Source organism: Sorex fumeus, unplaced genomic scaffold (assembly GCF_029834395.1).
Source record: "Sorex fumeus unplaced genomic scaffold, SorFum_2.1 ptg000131l, whole genome shotgun sequence".
NCBI lineage: Eukaryota > Metazoa > Chordata > Mammalia > Eulipotyphla > Soricidae > Sorex > Sorex fumeus.
Window position 1 is genome coordinate 33294914 of NW_026606188.1, and position 16878 is coordinate 33311791.

The following is a 16878-nucleotide window of genomic DNA, read 5'->3' on the forward strand; positions in this document are numbered from 1 at the left end:
GAGGGAGACAGAGAGAGAGAGAGAACATTTTATTAGTGAAACCAGACCATGAACAGCTTTGTCACTATATATCTCACAGTGAATAATATATACATATATTATATGTATATACATCACGGTCATGGTCACGGTCCTCTCGTTGTTCATCAATTTGTTCGAGCAGGCCCAGTAACGTCTCCATTGTGAGACTTGTTGTTACTGTGTTTGGCATATCGGATACATCACAGGTAGCTTGCCAGGCTCTGCCGTGCGGGCGAGATAATCTTGGTAGCTTGCCAGGCTTTCTGAGGGGGCGGAGGAATTGAACTCTGGTTGGCCATGTTGGCCGCTTGTAGGGCAAACGCCCTACCACTGTGCTATCGCTCCAGCCCCTGTATATACATATATATATATGTATATATATATACATATATATATATATATAAAATGCTAATAGCTGAGTCTCTCAAACCTTCTGAAGGCCTACAATTTAATCCCAGAGAAACTCTATGAAGTATATGTAATTTTACTGCAATTTTTCTGAAATTATGACTAGTATGTGGTAGACCTGGATATTAAAATTAAGTCTTCTCATTCCCAATACATTGTTATTCCATAGATGAGAGAATATTTGAGTGCAGGGCATTTTTTTTATTTTTGCGTCACATCAGGCGATGCACAGGGGTTACTCCTGGCTCTGGCACTCAGGAATCATGACTGGTGGTTCTCAGGACACCACCATATGGTATGCTGGGACTCAAACCCGGGTCGGCCACGTGCAAGGCAAACACCTTACCCGCTGTGCTATCACTCCAGCCTCAAGTGCAGGGTGTTTTTAATAAGGTGTACTGGGCTTGTGTTCTGTTTTCAACATTTGCCAGCTTAATCAAGTTACTAGTACAAGATTTTCTATTTCCTCTAAAGGAAAATGGAAAAAAGTAATGATATTTAAGGAAATACTATTTGAGTCAAATGATGTTATACTTATTAACATTTAAATTTTTAAGATTAATTAAATAACAGCAAATATTAATTTAATATTATCTAATAATTTGTATTTTTTTATTAAAATCATTTGTCTCCAAATTTATGATGAAGCTACAAAAAATTGTCTTGGATTTTACCATACAAAATGCCTTTTTCAGTATTTAATGCATTCTTTTATTGAAGTTCACTTGAACACTTGACTTCCCGTTAATCATCAATTTGCTCGAGCAGGCGCCAGTAACGTCTCCATTTATCCCTGTCACATGCTAGTGTAGCCCAATGGCCTCTGTTCGATCTAGGAACACGAAGAGCCTAAAACTGATCGTTCATGATCTTGATGAAGAAATCTGACCACCTGGTAGGTGGGCGGCCATGCGGTCTTTTGACATCCCGTGGAATCCAGTTGGTAACAGCTCTAGTCCAGCGGTCGTCTTTAAATCTCATTACGTGACCAGCCCATCTGATTTTTGACACCTTGGCAAACGAGACAGCGTCCCTGATTCTTGATCGTTGACGGATGTCAGAATTCCGGATTCTTTCTCTCATTTGAGTGAAACGTGATATTCCAAGCATAGCTCTTTCAATTTTTCTTTGGGAGACCTGAATAGCATTCTCACCCTGTTTGCGTAGGGCCCATGTCTCTGACGTGTATGTTAATGCAGGAAGAACAGTGGAATCAAAGAGATGTGCCCGGAGCCTGAGGATCTTCGTCCTCTTAGCTATTTCTTCGACGTTCTTGAAGGCGTTCCAAGCTGCTCTCTTCCTCCTGCACAGCTCGGGTGCCAGGTCATTTGTCATGTTGACTTCTCGACCTAGATACACATAGCTGTTGCATTCAGAGATGATCGTTCCGTTGAGAGCGAATGGGGCATCAGGAACCAGGCTGCTTTTCATAAACATTGTCTTCGTAAGATTCAATTGTAGTCCTGCCTTTCCATACTCACGGTCAAAGTCGGCCAGCATTTGTGCCGCTTGGCTGATGTTTGGTGTTATTAAAACAATGTCAACAGCAAAGCAGAGGTGGTGTAGTTGCCGACCATCTATCTTCACTCCCATTCCTTCCCATTCCAGTCGTCGCATGATGTTCTCGAGGGTGGCACTGAAGAGTTTCGGTGAAATGGTATCGCCCTGCTGAACCCCTCTCTTGACATCAATGATTACTTCTTTGTAGAATGGTTAGATCCTGGTAGTGGATCCGCATTACAGCTCACGGAGGATCTTGATGTATTGGGCTTGAATACTCTGATTGGCTAGGGCTTCAATGACTGCTTCCGTCTCAGTAGAATCAAAGGCCTTCTTTAAACCAATGAACGTTAGACAGAGCGGCATCTTGAACTCCTGAGAAACCTCAATGAGCTTGGTTATCATGTGGATATGGTCGATGGTGTTGAATCCTTTGCAGAACCTGGCTTACTCGCATGGTTGTCCTTCATTTAGTGTTCTGCCAATTCTATTTAGGATGACTCGAGTGAACAACTTGTAGATGACAGACAATAGGCAGATCGGGCGATAGTTGCCAATGTCATGGATGTCTCCCTTCTTGTACAGTAGTACAGTCCTGCTGGTTTTCCATTGGGATGGAACCTTGCATTCAGACAGGTATCATGCGAAGAGCCGAGCCAGCCTATTGATGAGTACTGATAGCAGGTTCTTCAGGTGTTCAGGTCTGACCTTGTCTGGGCTGGGTGCTATTCATTTCTTTACTGATTAAATGGCCTGTCGGATATCGGAAAGGAGAACATTGGTAACGACATATCCATCCTGTGGAATTTGGTATGTTGGCAAGTGGACATGGCTATCAAAGAGATTTGAGTAGAAGTCATGGATAACCTTCTCCATTGCTCTTCTGGAATATGTTATGGATCCATCAGGACGTCGGAGGGCAGTCATCTTGGTCTTGTAGTTGGCGAAGGACAGGTGGGTGTTATGAATACTTTTGCTGACTTCCACCGCATCTGCCAGCACTTCTGCTCTTCTCTCTTTGAGGTGTTCCTTGATCGCATCTCTGCACTGCTTTGCGAACTCAGACGTTCGCTTGCGGTTGCCTGAGGCATGCACCAATCCACATTGGCGAATAAGCTCAAGAGTTTTCGCAGACAGATGTGTGTGTGTGTGTGTGTGTGTGTGTGTGTGTGTGTGTGTGTGGCTATCTCTCTCTTTGCATTCCCCACACAATCATGGATGTGCTGAACCAGTCGATCGTATTCCTCTTCAATGTTGTCAACAATGGCATCTTGCCATGTTGCCGCAATAGTGCCAAAGAGCTCCCAGTTGGTGGTCGTTCTCTTTTTAAACTTTGCAGCCCTTTCTCCCTGCTCTGTAAAGTAGAATTTTGCACAAAGGAGACAGTGGTCCGATCCCGTTTGTAATTGTGGGACAACAGCGACGTTGGTCAGGCAAAACCGCCGATTGAATATGATGTGTTCTATTTCATTGTGGAATCGTCCACCGGGAGACTCCCATGTCCAACGTTTAGATTCGGCCTTCTGGAACTGTGAGTTACCATGGATGGTCTTGGTCGACATGATGAACTCAGACAGTCTCTCACCCTGTTCGTTCCATTGTAGGCCATGGGTCCCAATGTGAAGTTCTTCAGCTGATCTTCTCCATCCTGTCTTGGCATTAAAATCACCTACAATGATCTTGTAGGTGGTGCGGTCTTTTTTATAGAACTTCTCCAGCTCCATGTAGAACTTCTCAATTTCTCTTTCATCATAATGAGATGTTGGTGAATAGATAACGAAGATAGAAACTGCAGGCAGTGAGCCACATCTATTCAAATGTAAACTTCCGATTTGGGTTGTTAGGTGTTCAAATGAATCAATGCTCATGACGAGTTTGTGTTGACAAGGACACTGACGCCTCCAACACCTCTTTTATCACATGTTCCAAAGAACAATTCTTCTCCAGTGTCGAAAACGGCATGATGTGATTGGTGCCTTCTTGTCTCGGTCATACCCTTGATGTTGTACTTGATCTTTCGCGCTTGTACCATCAGGTCCTTGATGGATGCGTCTGATGCTAGCGTACGTGCATTGTAAGTACAGACAATCATTTTTGTATTTCTTCGTTGTGGCAGCCTCGTTCAGCCTTGAGATTTTATCGACACTACCTCCACTACTCATCCGCTGCCACACTCCAGGACGCTTTCCAGACCCGTGCGGCCACGAAGTGGCTGAGAGTCACGCATGACTGAAGCCCCACAGAACAAGATAAGCAGAACTCTGAGACCTTGGACTCCAGGTTTAACGGACCCAGGGACAGAGATTCTCTGCTTGCTCCCACCAACCACAGGTGAGGAAGGGATTAAAATCAGGAGCCCCACCCTACCCTGCCCTGTCTGCTTCCACCAAACACCAGAGACTCAGGGATTTGATTGCACACAGAAGACCCACCCTACCCCTACCAGGACCTGATAAATACCTCACTGGCAGACCTCCATCACCGACACTACCTCCACTAACCAGCCGCCGCCACACTCCAGGACGCTTTCCGGACCCGCGTGGCCACGAAGCAGCCGGGCCGTGCAACACATTATAAGACACTAAATACCCGTCTTCTGGAATTGCCGTACCATATTTGATAGGGTTCAAATATGGTAACACCTACAATGGCAATTAGAGGTCACCCCAAAAGCCTCTATCACTCTCAGAAAGCCTGGCAAGCTACCGAGAGTATTCCGCCCGCACGGCAGAGCTTCGCAAGCTATCTGTTGTGTATTCTATATGCCAAAACCAGTAATTGCAATGGGTCTCATTCCCCTGACCCTGAAGGCTTCACCAATATGGCAGTATTGAGAACGATGAGAAAGGAGAGGCCGATCAAATCTCAAGGCCAAAGTAGGCTGCCACAACGAACAAATTATTGAAGTTACTTTATGTTAAAGAGGTTTCAATGTACATGTTAGAATTTCACTTGTTCTTCTCATGCACATTAACTAGTGTATATTAGTTGCTTTAAAAGATAGCTACCACACTATTGTATTCCTTTAATTATGTATTATGTATTATGTAAGCTGATAAAGAATCAGAGATTTTCAATTAAATATTTGAGATAATTGGTTATGTTTATAATGGCTTTACCCTAGGCATAATTACTATGTCATTTTCAAATACTTATTATCTTTTTAACACTATTAGAATGTTCAACTATTAGAGCATTCTACTATTGAGCATTCTATAATGCTCAACAGATATGTCAAGCTAACCCAGAGAGAGGGAAGCCAAAAATTTCAAAGGAAAAAAAATGAAATTTTTTGTTTTTGTATTTTTTTGTGGCAATGTCTGGCTTTTCTCAGGACTTACTCCTCTGCACTTAAGGATCACACCTGGTGGTGCTCAGGGGATCATATGGGATGCCTGGAATCGGACCATGATAGGCACATGCATGGCAAACTCCCTACCTGTTGTAATATGGGTCCCACGTTTCTTGAATTAAATTTAGTTTCCTAAAGGTAACTCTGTGATAATACTGGGAAAATTAGGAATAGAAACAAATTCTAACATATTTGAAAAATAAAAATGGATTGCGGCTTGAGCAATAATACAATGGATAGGACACTTGTATATCCTAAGACCGACTGGGGTTCAATTGTCAGTAGAGGTGATTCCTGAGTGTAGACCCAGGACTAAGCCTCATGCTGACTTGTCTGACATGACCAGAAAAATAAAAATTAAAAAGGAAAATCCCATATGATTTAGCAATACTTCTCCTAGCCATGGCTGAATTGGAGTAGCACAGCAGGTAGGGTGTTTGCCTTGCATTTGGCCAACCCGGGTTCTATTCCTTTGACCTTCTCAAGAGCCCGGCAAGCTACGAGAGTACCCCGCCCACATGGCAGAGCCTGGCAAGCTCCCCATGGTGTATTTGATATGCCAAAAACAGTAACAAGTCTCAAAATGGAGATGTTACTGGTGCCTTCTCAAGCAAATTGATGAACAATCAGAGGACAGTGCAAGAGTGCTCCTAGGCATATATTTGCAGGATATGATATACCAATTTAAATATTTATTTGCACCCCTTTGTTTAAACCAGAATTAGTCACAGTAAAGTAAAACATAGCACAGCGTAGGGCGTTTGCCTTGCACGCATCCAACATGGCCGACCCGAGTTCGATTCCTCCGCCCCTCTCAGAAAGCCTAGCAAGCTACTGAGAGTATCTCGCCCGCACGGCAGAGCCTGGCAAGCTCCCTGCAATGAATATTCCATATGCCAAACACAGTAATAAGTCTCATGATGGAGACTTTACTGGGCCCGCTCGAGCAAATGAATGAACAACGAGAGGACCGTGACCGTGAAGATAAAACATAGTGCTGATCAAAATTACCATCAAAATGTGACAAGATTATGAAGTTATTGTATATATTCTCAGCAGAATACTACCTTTACTTAAAGGATTAAATTATGATCCTTGGAACACAATGAACTTTTATTAATTAGGTGATTAAGGTGATCATGCTAAGGGAAACAAGAAAGGAAGTGAAAGAATATTAAGGATGGTTTCACTTATATATAAAGAATATGAATAACTAAAGCAAACAAGCAAACAAAAACCAACAAAACTAGTTTTAAGACATTTTGGGAACTATGATGTTAACCAATGGGAATGGTAGAAGTAGAATGAATGAGTAAAGTGTTCTTTTTTGAGAGTTATGGGACAATTACATATATATATATAGGTAGATGAAGAATTTCTGAATATTGTAAACTACTGATTAATTAAAAGGAAAAAAATGCTACATCTGCCACTACTACAATACATTATATTGACTCTACAGCTCTTACTATCCATAAATAGATGAAAGGTTTTATATATTATTAATTAATTTTTACTGTACTTGGAAGCACCTATTGTGCTTAATTTTATTTCCTGGATCTCCACTGAATAACAAAATCTTTCATAATGTAATAATAATTACAATAGGACATATATTCATAGAACATATATCAAATGCCAGGCACTTTGTTAGACGTGTCATATACTGTATAATTTTATCACTGCAGAAATGGACTTAGCATCATCATATTTTATGAGTAAGGAATTTAAAAATTTGCAATCTTAAATATATTAACCAAGTTTCACCTAGTCTGACTAATAATATTTCATATCATGAGCTAACATTGTTGTTCTAAAAACGTTGTGATATTACATGAAATATGAATAGGAAGAGGGGCTGGAGAGACAGTGCAGGATATAAGGTATCAGCCTTGTATGCAGCAGCAGGGTCAATGGTAAATGCCTGGCACCACATATGGACTTCTGAGTACTGCCAGGGGATGCTTCTAAATGTAGAACCAGAAATACCCCCTGAGCAAAACTGTGTGTGACCCAACACACAACATGCTCCTCATACCAAAAAAAAAAAAAGAACCAACCAAAAAAAGAACCAACCAAACAAACAAACAAAAACAAAAAACCCTCACCTGGAACAAGAGGTTAAAGCAGATTTTCCACAAGACTGAAAAACTGGGCTTAGGTTATACCATCCAAAATGCCTGCATAGTTGCTAACTTTCAATAGGCCTTTATGTTATTTAAAGAAGATTTAAGTAATGAGCAGGTGTTACAGTGAAAGTCATTGCAGAGCTTGAACTCCCAACTTCTTTTATTTGTAGATTAGTCTTTCTTAGTCACAATGACTGTGAATCTCCTCATGACAAACAATTTCATTAAATAGAATTATTTCTGGCCTCATAGTCTTGGGTGGAATCCATTTAAAGAAATTAGTTTATGAAAGAAAGTAATTAAATTTAGTATTAATGAAGAAAAATGAAATTACTTTGTATACACCAGAATTCTAAAATGGACCAGCTTCCCCAGATGAGAAGGAGAAGTATTGAGATGCCAGCTGGCTAACAATCTTTAAAAAAGCAATTAAAATGCATATTCTATTAGGGCAGCCAGTGAACCTATTATGCATGATACTATAATGGGGGTTATGCATTGGTCATAACATTCAATATGCAGCATTAATAGTGAACTATAATGAAAACTCTGAACTTTAGTAATAATGTATCAATATTACCTCATCAATGATAGCACATAGACAATTCCAGATTAGCCATCTTGGATGGTGGTAGAAAAGCACCATGGACTGGGGCCAGAGAGATAGTATGGCAGGTGGGATATTTGCCTGGCATACAGCTGACTGGGTTTAATCTCTTGCACCACACATAGGGTAACCCAAGCCTTGTCAAAAGTGATCCTTCAGCATAGTGCCAGTACCAAGTCCAGAGAACTATCAGGTGTTGGATCCCCAACACCTGATGGTTAATAAATAAATGCACAATAATAAATAAATAAATAAATAAATGCACCATAGACTGACTACCTTGAGCAAGTAGGATTTGTTTCTGCATTGGAGTGGTGACTGAATTATAAGAGAACAAGATAGCAGCATAGCCAGTTCCGAGTGAGAGTCCCTTTCCTGCCACACGGGTGACTGCTCTCTTCCCGTAGCCTTCTATGGTAGACAGCATTAAAGACACTAATTCTCGATAGCAAAAACCTCTACTTTGAGATTAAGGGGTAACAGTTATATAACTGCTACATTTTTAATTCATTTTCTACTTCCAGACACATGTCATGATACAGAGAACTAGGAGAACAAGCCACAGATATCTCAGAACAATGCAATGTAAAATAAATCCTTTTTTTTTTTTTTGTTCCTTTAGGATGTCTTGACAGGTTTCTCTTCCCATCTGACAAGGTTCAGATGTTGAGCAGATTACTTACCAGTAGGCCATAGGCTGAGGGCAAGAAAGAAACTCCTGTCAGCAATGTCTCTAACACTGCCAGTGCGGCCTACTTTGATATAGGCTGACTCCCAGGATGAATTCACAGACAAGATTAAGCCCTGAGAATATACAAGGCCTGTTACTTCATTCTAAAATCTTAGCCCAAAAGTAAAGGCCCACTTGCTTCTTATTTGCAGTCATCCTATTTCACTAGATAAATACTGATAAAATACCTACAATTTCTGATTTCACTCACAAACCCAAACAGTTCCCCATCATCATCCCCAGAATTAGCCCCAACAATTTTCTGATTTAATCTAATTATCTTCCCAAGAGCATCACATTCATGTGGAGGCTTCAATGTGATAGATTCTAGGGGACCACAGTTCAGAGTGTTGCATACAATAGTGAAAGATATAAATATTAGGAGTAACTATGAAGGTATACACGGAATGCTGTTTTCTGAAATTGTGAAATGCTCTAAAATTGATTCTATAATAAAATAATGCATTCAATTGTAAGACACAGGAAGAGTTATAGATAAAAGTAAAAAGTTCTAGCTGATAATAAAAATACTGAATTTTATAAAATGGTATTCTGTCAAATATTCTGTTCTTTTATTAGTCCATGTGTTCATATTTTGAAGTCATTGAAAGATTCACAAATGCGTGCGTCGAATGGAATTAGAAAAAATAATAGCTCTTATACAGAATGTCCAGGAATCTATCTAAAATTTCTTGCCAATTCTATAGCAACTACAAATATGATTCAGCACATCATTGAAGTGTCACAAACAAGATTTTAGTTGACTAACAAAATGGTTTAACTGTGCATGAAAAGCAATTTGCACACACACAAGAATGAGGGAACTATTTACATAAGTGAATGGTTTGCTTACGCTAAACAGAATTCATCAAAATTCTCTGGCAGATTCACTGTTGCTCTCCTAATTTATTTACTGTAGTTAAGATTAAAGTATTTCAGAAATAACATAAGAAAATTATAAGTATTTAAAAGTGGTGCCTTGGATCAGCAATTCCTAAGTTTTCTATGTGCAATTTCAGTTTTCCTCATACTTAAAGATTCAATTGTTCATAAATATTCATTTCATGAGTATCTTCCCACAACTCTTCTTACCCTGGAAGCCACCTGCTGTGAACAGCCTAGAGTGCAAAATCTACAGAAGAGATTGGCAAATGCCAATGGCAGTAGTGCCAAATATTTCATGGTTTCTCAAGCTGCCTCTTCTAAACAGCAAATCAAAAGATATGTGGCCAGTAATTATAATGGGAGAAAAGAAGGTCACATGATCAATATAATGATAAACTCCCTAAAATCCGTTTACAGCAACTTCTGTTCTCTTGGATGAGGACTGGTATATCTAAGTGTTTCAGTAAATGGTGTAACAGATAACTGCATCACTTAATTGCTTTAATATTACCTAGAAGTGTAGATTTTTATTGTAAATAAGGTATCCAATCATTACATCTGGGTACCATATTTAACTGTCTTATCTTTTTGGGTGTTTAGTTCTTAAAATTTTAAATTAAAAATATTTACAATAGATGAAATATATTTCTTAGTGAATGGATCCTCTATTAATATGTTTTGAGACAGATTTCACTAAATTATAAAAGTGCTTTGTGAACAATATTGTAGTATGCAGTTTATTTTTTAAATATAAAAATTATTACAATATTAGACAGGTATTAATTAGTAAATTCCATGGCTATTTTTAGTTTGTTGATAAGGTAAAGCATTCTAGAGTTATGTCAGAACCTTGAAAGTTACTGGCCTGCTGTTCGTGGTGTCTTTTAAATAAATAATCATTAAATAAAATCCTTAGGGGAACATATATATTTCCAGATACTTTCCTTTTAAGTCCTGACTGATTTCATGGCAGTTCACTGACAGTTCCTTGACCTCTATTGATATGTTGGAGTTCAATACACTAAGTATAGAATATGTATTTTGTTCTGATTAAAGATGTTCAGATTTTATTGAAAATAGTTTTACACCGGATAAACCAGTTTTACAAAGAGCTTTATCTCTTGTTTGTTTACTTGGGGTCTTGAAGCAAACTCTGGCAGTGCTCAAAATTTAATTCTGGCTCTGAACTCAGGGATCACACTTGGTGGTGCTGAAAAAAGCATATACAGTACCAAGAATCAAACCCAGGTCAGCAGCATGCAAGGTCTGTGCCCTACCTGCTGTATTACCAATCTGAAAGGAGTTCTATTTATAAATTAGCATAATTAAATAAACCACATATACTGCCTGAAGTTACTTTTTCATGTACATATGTCTGTGAGAAATGTTTTTATTATCATTTTGAAATATGAAAGGTGGAAAAGAATATTAAAAAGGACTTGTAGTTTTATAAGCCTCTTTCATGTTTTTTATTGCTGTTGTTTTTGTTGTTAACTGTCAGGAATAAATTTTCTGCATGATATTATTATAACAGCATTTTTAGGTACTAGTTGGTTATATAACACTGGAATATTTAGATTTTGATGAAATACATCTTTTTTTTACATTATCCTGATTTAACACATTTTGAATTACCGCTTATTTTATTTTATTTCAATTATTACTAACTGTTGGGAATATTTGGATTTCTTCAGTTTGAGAGAAATCTTATTTCCTATTGAAAAATTTTGAAACTTATTTAGAATATGCATGTAAGATGACACCACTTTAATAACAGCTTAGAAATTGAGACAAATTTATGACACATCCAAAAAGCTCAGTGGAACTTTAGAAAGAGAAATGTAGGCAATATTTTAATTAAGGAGATACTATAGAGGATTGTTAATTCAAAATTGTGGGAATAGTCATATGCAATTTGCTTCAAGTTTTTGCTCTTGACTGATGACTAGTGATGACCCTATACATCTGAACAAATCTCTGTCTAATGATTCAGCTATGGATCTTGTAAATGAATGCTGGAGCAAGCAGAATATCTCTTAGTATATAGCCTCCAAGACTGACAGACATTTATATATGTTGGTCAGCTTTTGAGGTATTATATCAGTAAGAAGTCAAGTGTCAAAAGCTAATATATTTGTACCCTGCATCATCTACAATGATGAATAAGGTGTCAGCCATAGTACTAAGCTTTTAACAATATTTGAGATTGGTTATACATAGCAGCAGTAGTCATAGTAGAGCAAAATTCAAGGGTCAACTAGAGTTTATTCCAAAAGTCATTAGGCTCCTAGCAATTCATTATCATATTAAAATTTTTTCAATGCCTTCAAGAGCATTGAAGAAATAACTAAAAGGACAAAGAACCTCCAGCTACGAGCACATCTCTTTGATTCCACTGTTCTTCCTTCATTAACATATGCCTCAGAGACCTGGACCCTACAAAAACGGGATGAGAACACTATCCGGGTCTCTCAAAGAGGAATCGAAAGAGTTATGCTTGGAATATCATGATTCACTCAAATGAGAGATAGAATCCGGAGTTCTGATCTTCGTCAACGCTCAAGAATCAGGGACGCTGTCTCATTTGTCAAGACATCAAAAATCAGATGGGCTGGACATGTAATGAGGTTTACAGACAACCGCTGGACTAGAGCCATTACTGATTGGATTCCACGGGACATCAAAAGATCACATGGACGCCCACCTACAAGATGGTCAGACTTCTTCGTCAAGACCCTAAGTGATCGGTTTGAGGCTCTGCATGTTCCTAAAATGAACAGATACCATTGGGCTACGCTAGCACGCAACTGGGATGAATGCACCCGCTCGAATAAATCGATGAATAACAGGGATTAAGTGATTAAGTGATTAAACTTTTTAACAATGACTGAGCTCACAATAATAGCAGAAAAATTATGAAACTTTAGAAAACTAAAGCTACCAGAATCCCTGAAAACTAATTTAGAATTAGTTTTAATTATTTTAGGATCATAGGCAGTTTAATTTCTAGAGATAGCAGTGAGGTGGACTTTAATCAAGATTTCAGTAATCACTGTTTCTCATCACATACATATAACTTAATCATTTTGTAGCTATATTAACCAGAAAGCACTATTAAATTTCTGAGACATATTACTAAGGAAAGAAAATATGGAGAAAGTGGCACTCAGAATGATTTGAATTATTCCTCAACTTTGAGTTTTTAAAAGAATAAAATATCTATAAAATGTCTTCAGGGATTGTCATGGACACTATGGTTCCATTTTTTTATCAAGTAATAGTTGGAATTTATTTTTTTTAAAAAGTAAACAAATATGGCTTGAAGCTCTTCATTAATCACAGCATTTTTCTTTCAGTAGTATCAGTTTTCATGGTAATGTTTATTTGTGCTGCTGACTATATAATTGGAATGATGAGCTTCAAAATTTATTCAAATATTGTTTTATCCTTGGTCTTTCTATATTTCGAGATTAAGAAACTATTCCCTCAAATAATAATTTGCATTGTTTGTTGTTATGTCTGTTTTATGGTATCTTTAATTATTTGTTGTGGTACTCTGTATTATTTCATCATTTTTTGCACAAAATTTTGGATATTAGTTACATGGTTTTTATGTATTTTGTGGATTTAATGAGCTCTTTGGCTTTTTTATTCAATAAATTGATTCTACTTCCAAAATAATCTTTGTATCTTCTATTATGCTAGAATATGAGTAACTCACATTACAAATCTGTGTTTATATGGAAACCTATATTTAGCTATATTTTGATTGAATGCCATTTTGTTAAAAATAATTCTGAATAGCAAGTAACCAAATATATTCTATTCTGTATTTAGAAAATATTAATTTATAGAAGGGTTGCACAAATTTTTTTTGGTAAATGTGTTTTTTGAATATCTAACTATTCAGAGTTAGCAGCTGTATGAATTTGCAAGGGGCAATGGCTTCTTAAGTACTAAGTTTCTTTTAAATTATTCTTATTGGAAGGAAAAATAATATGCAGAAGAAAAATCTTACAAAATATCTCCTTATCTTAGTGAGCATCTAGAGTTACAAAACAAAGAGTTGATACAAAAAACACCAAGACTTCTTATTGTCAAAATATCATCAGGGTTTTTGGGTTTTGTTTGGATTTCCTTTCTAATATTTTTTCTAGCTTTCTGATAAAATTATTAAGAAATTATTCACTTTTAAAAAAACAATTACCACGTTTTTGAACCTCAGGAAAATTTAATCAATAAAATATGTTTTCATTTGTTTGATCTAACTTCAAAAGTAAATGTGGCTGAAGATGAGAGAGTGGGGGAGAATAAAGACTCCTACACTTTTACATTTCTTATTTTTAATATTTTTCTTTTATATAACAATCAAAATAAATATAAAAATTATATTTAATTCCAAGATAAAATTAAGCATGTGTGGCTGGCCTCCATCCCATGGAGTAAACCTCAGCTGTTCTTAGGTGTTAGTCTCTTATTTTGTTTATGTTCCCCAGATGAATTCAATCTTTCTATGTCTGTCCCTCTCTTTCTGACTCATTTCACTGAGCATGATACTTTCCATGTTGCACCACTTTTATGTAAATTTCATGACTTCATCTTTTCTAAGAGCTACATAGTACTCCATTGTGTAGATGTACCAAAGTTTCTTTAACCAGTCATCTGTTCTTGGGCATTCGGGTTTCTTCCAGTTTCTGGCTATTGTAAAGAGTGCTGCAATGAACAAACAAGTGCAGATGTCACTTCGACTATACATTTTTGCCTCTCTGGGATATATTCCCAGGAGTGGTATTGCTGGGTCAAATGGGAGCTCAATTTCTAATTTTTTGAGAATCGTCCATACTGTTTTCCAAAAGGGCTGAACCAGTCGGCATTCCCACCAGTAGTGAAGGAGGGTCCCTTTCTCGCCACTTGCACATCAACACTGGTTGCTTTTGTTCTTTCGCATGTGGGCCAGTCTCTGTGGTGTGAGATGATATCTCTTTGTTGTTTTGAACTGTATCTCCCTGATGATTAGTGATGAAGAGCGTTTTCTCATGTGCCTTTTTGCTGTTCGCATTTCTTCTTTGAGAAAGTTTCTGTTTATTTCATCTCCCCATTTTTTGATAGGGTTGGATGTTTTCTTCTGGTGGAGTTCAACCCGTACGTTGTATATCCTTGACATTAACCTCTGTTGGATGGGTATTGGGGGAATATCCTTTCCCATTCTGTAAACTGTCTTTGTATTTTGGTCACTGTTTCTTTTGAGGTGCAGAAGCTTCTTAGTTTAAGATAGTCGCTTTGTCTATGTCTGTTTTCACTTGCTTGGCCAGTGGCGTGTCATCTTTGAAGATACCATTCGCTTCGATGTCATGGAGGGTTTTGCCAACTTTGTCATCAATGAACCTTATGGATTCTGGTCTGATGTTGAGGTCTTTAATCCATTTTGATCTTACGTTTGTACATTGTGTTAGGTAGAGATATGAGCCGATTTTTGTATCTTTCTGTCTAGTTTGCCAGCACAATTTGTTTAAGAGACTTTCCTTGCTCCACTTCACTTTTCTTGCTCCCTTATCAAGATTAGATCATCATATGTTTGGGGTAAGTTGACAGTATATTCAACCTAGTTCCATTGGTCTGCAGCTCTCCCTTTGTTCCCGTATCATGCTGTTTTAATTATTACTGCTTTGTAGTAGAGTTTGAAGTTAAGAGAGTTTGTTTCGTCCCATCTTCTTTTTCCCAAGAATTGTTTTAGCTATTCGTGGTGGCTTACTGTTCCACATGAAATAATGAAAGAAATGAGGAAATAAAACATGCTGAATAAAGAAATTAAAAAGAAACATGTAATAATATATTAAAACTTAATAATAGAAAAATTAACCTTTTTAAACCTTATAATGATAGGTCCTAGCAAATCTATTGTAATTTAATATTGAGTATCATGCAGCTTATTTTTCAGGGATTGGAAGAGGAAGAAATATGAATTGCCAAAATCTTTTGTAAATTCAGCTGTCAATGCCAATACTACAGTTGAATTTATTATGGAGAAAAATTCATGTGTTATGTACATATGCTTATTGTTGTTTGAACATTCTAATGAATACATATATACCTGCCCGTTATACATAATATAATTGAATGCATTGTGTGCTATGTTAGAGAACACATCCTAGAGGTATTACTTAATATTTTCTATTTTAAGAAGTAGACTTATAGCATACTGAATGGTGACTTTAATATATGTCTCTGTTTTTTTTAAGTTGTTTCAAAATTCATTTCATATGTGTTTCATGCTTTAGTAAACACAACAATAATGGCAATTACAATGTTTTTCAGCAACTTAACCTGTTTGTTCAAAATAGTGTAGTTTCAAGTTTGTAATACCAAGCATAAACATTCAAAGGTTAGCTTCCTTCTTTTAGCTTGCCATTAACATATTTGGAAATGTTTTCCCCAAGTAACAAAAGAAAGGATCATAACTAAGGAACTGAAAGTAACATATATGCACCTGAGATGTTTACTTCATTCATTCATAACTCTCAGGACTTAGTGGTATGGCCCCATTATTGAGCTGCTTATCTTTTACAGAGAGAATACTTTTGAATAGCAAATAGATGTAAATATCCTTCTAACTTTCAGGTCAGTTGTGAGGTAGAGAGACTAAATAAGTTTAATAAATTTTTTATAAACCCATTCTGGCCATAATTATGCCTCTGCAACATGACTGAGCCTTATTTCCAACCTTAATTCATGGAATTTATTTTTCCATCATTTTCAAAACTTAATGGCTACATTTTCTATTTTCTTATTTGATCACAATCTATTTCCTTATTTCTGTTCAATACTTATATAACCTCAAATCCTCAATTCTGTTTCTAGAGACAAAAATTATACATATCAGTACACAAAGACCATATTATTTTGTTTTTTTTCAAAAAACTATGCTTTTGAGGTATAGAAAATAAAAATGTAATATTATAAATAATTATTTTCAAACATACTAAAATTTACATAAAATAGGTAAATTCCTATAAATACGAAATTTAATAAGAGTGAAGGTAGTTCTATTATAAGCCTATTCAGATTTTCCCATAAAATTTTCTTAAAAGTATAAAAGTGTGTTTTATTCTAAGAAATGGAATTTGACTTTATATCAGAAAATATTACAATATATACTGCCCATGTGCCTCATTCACTGTCCTCCCGTTGTTCATCAATTTGCTCGAGTGGGCCCAGTAACGTCTCCAACATGAGACTTTTTGTTACT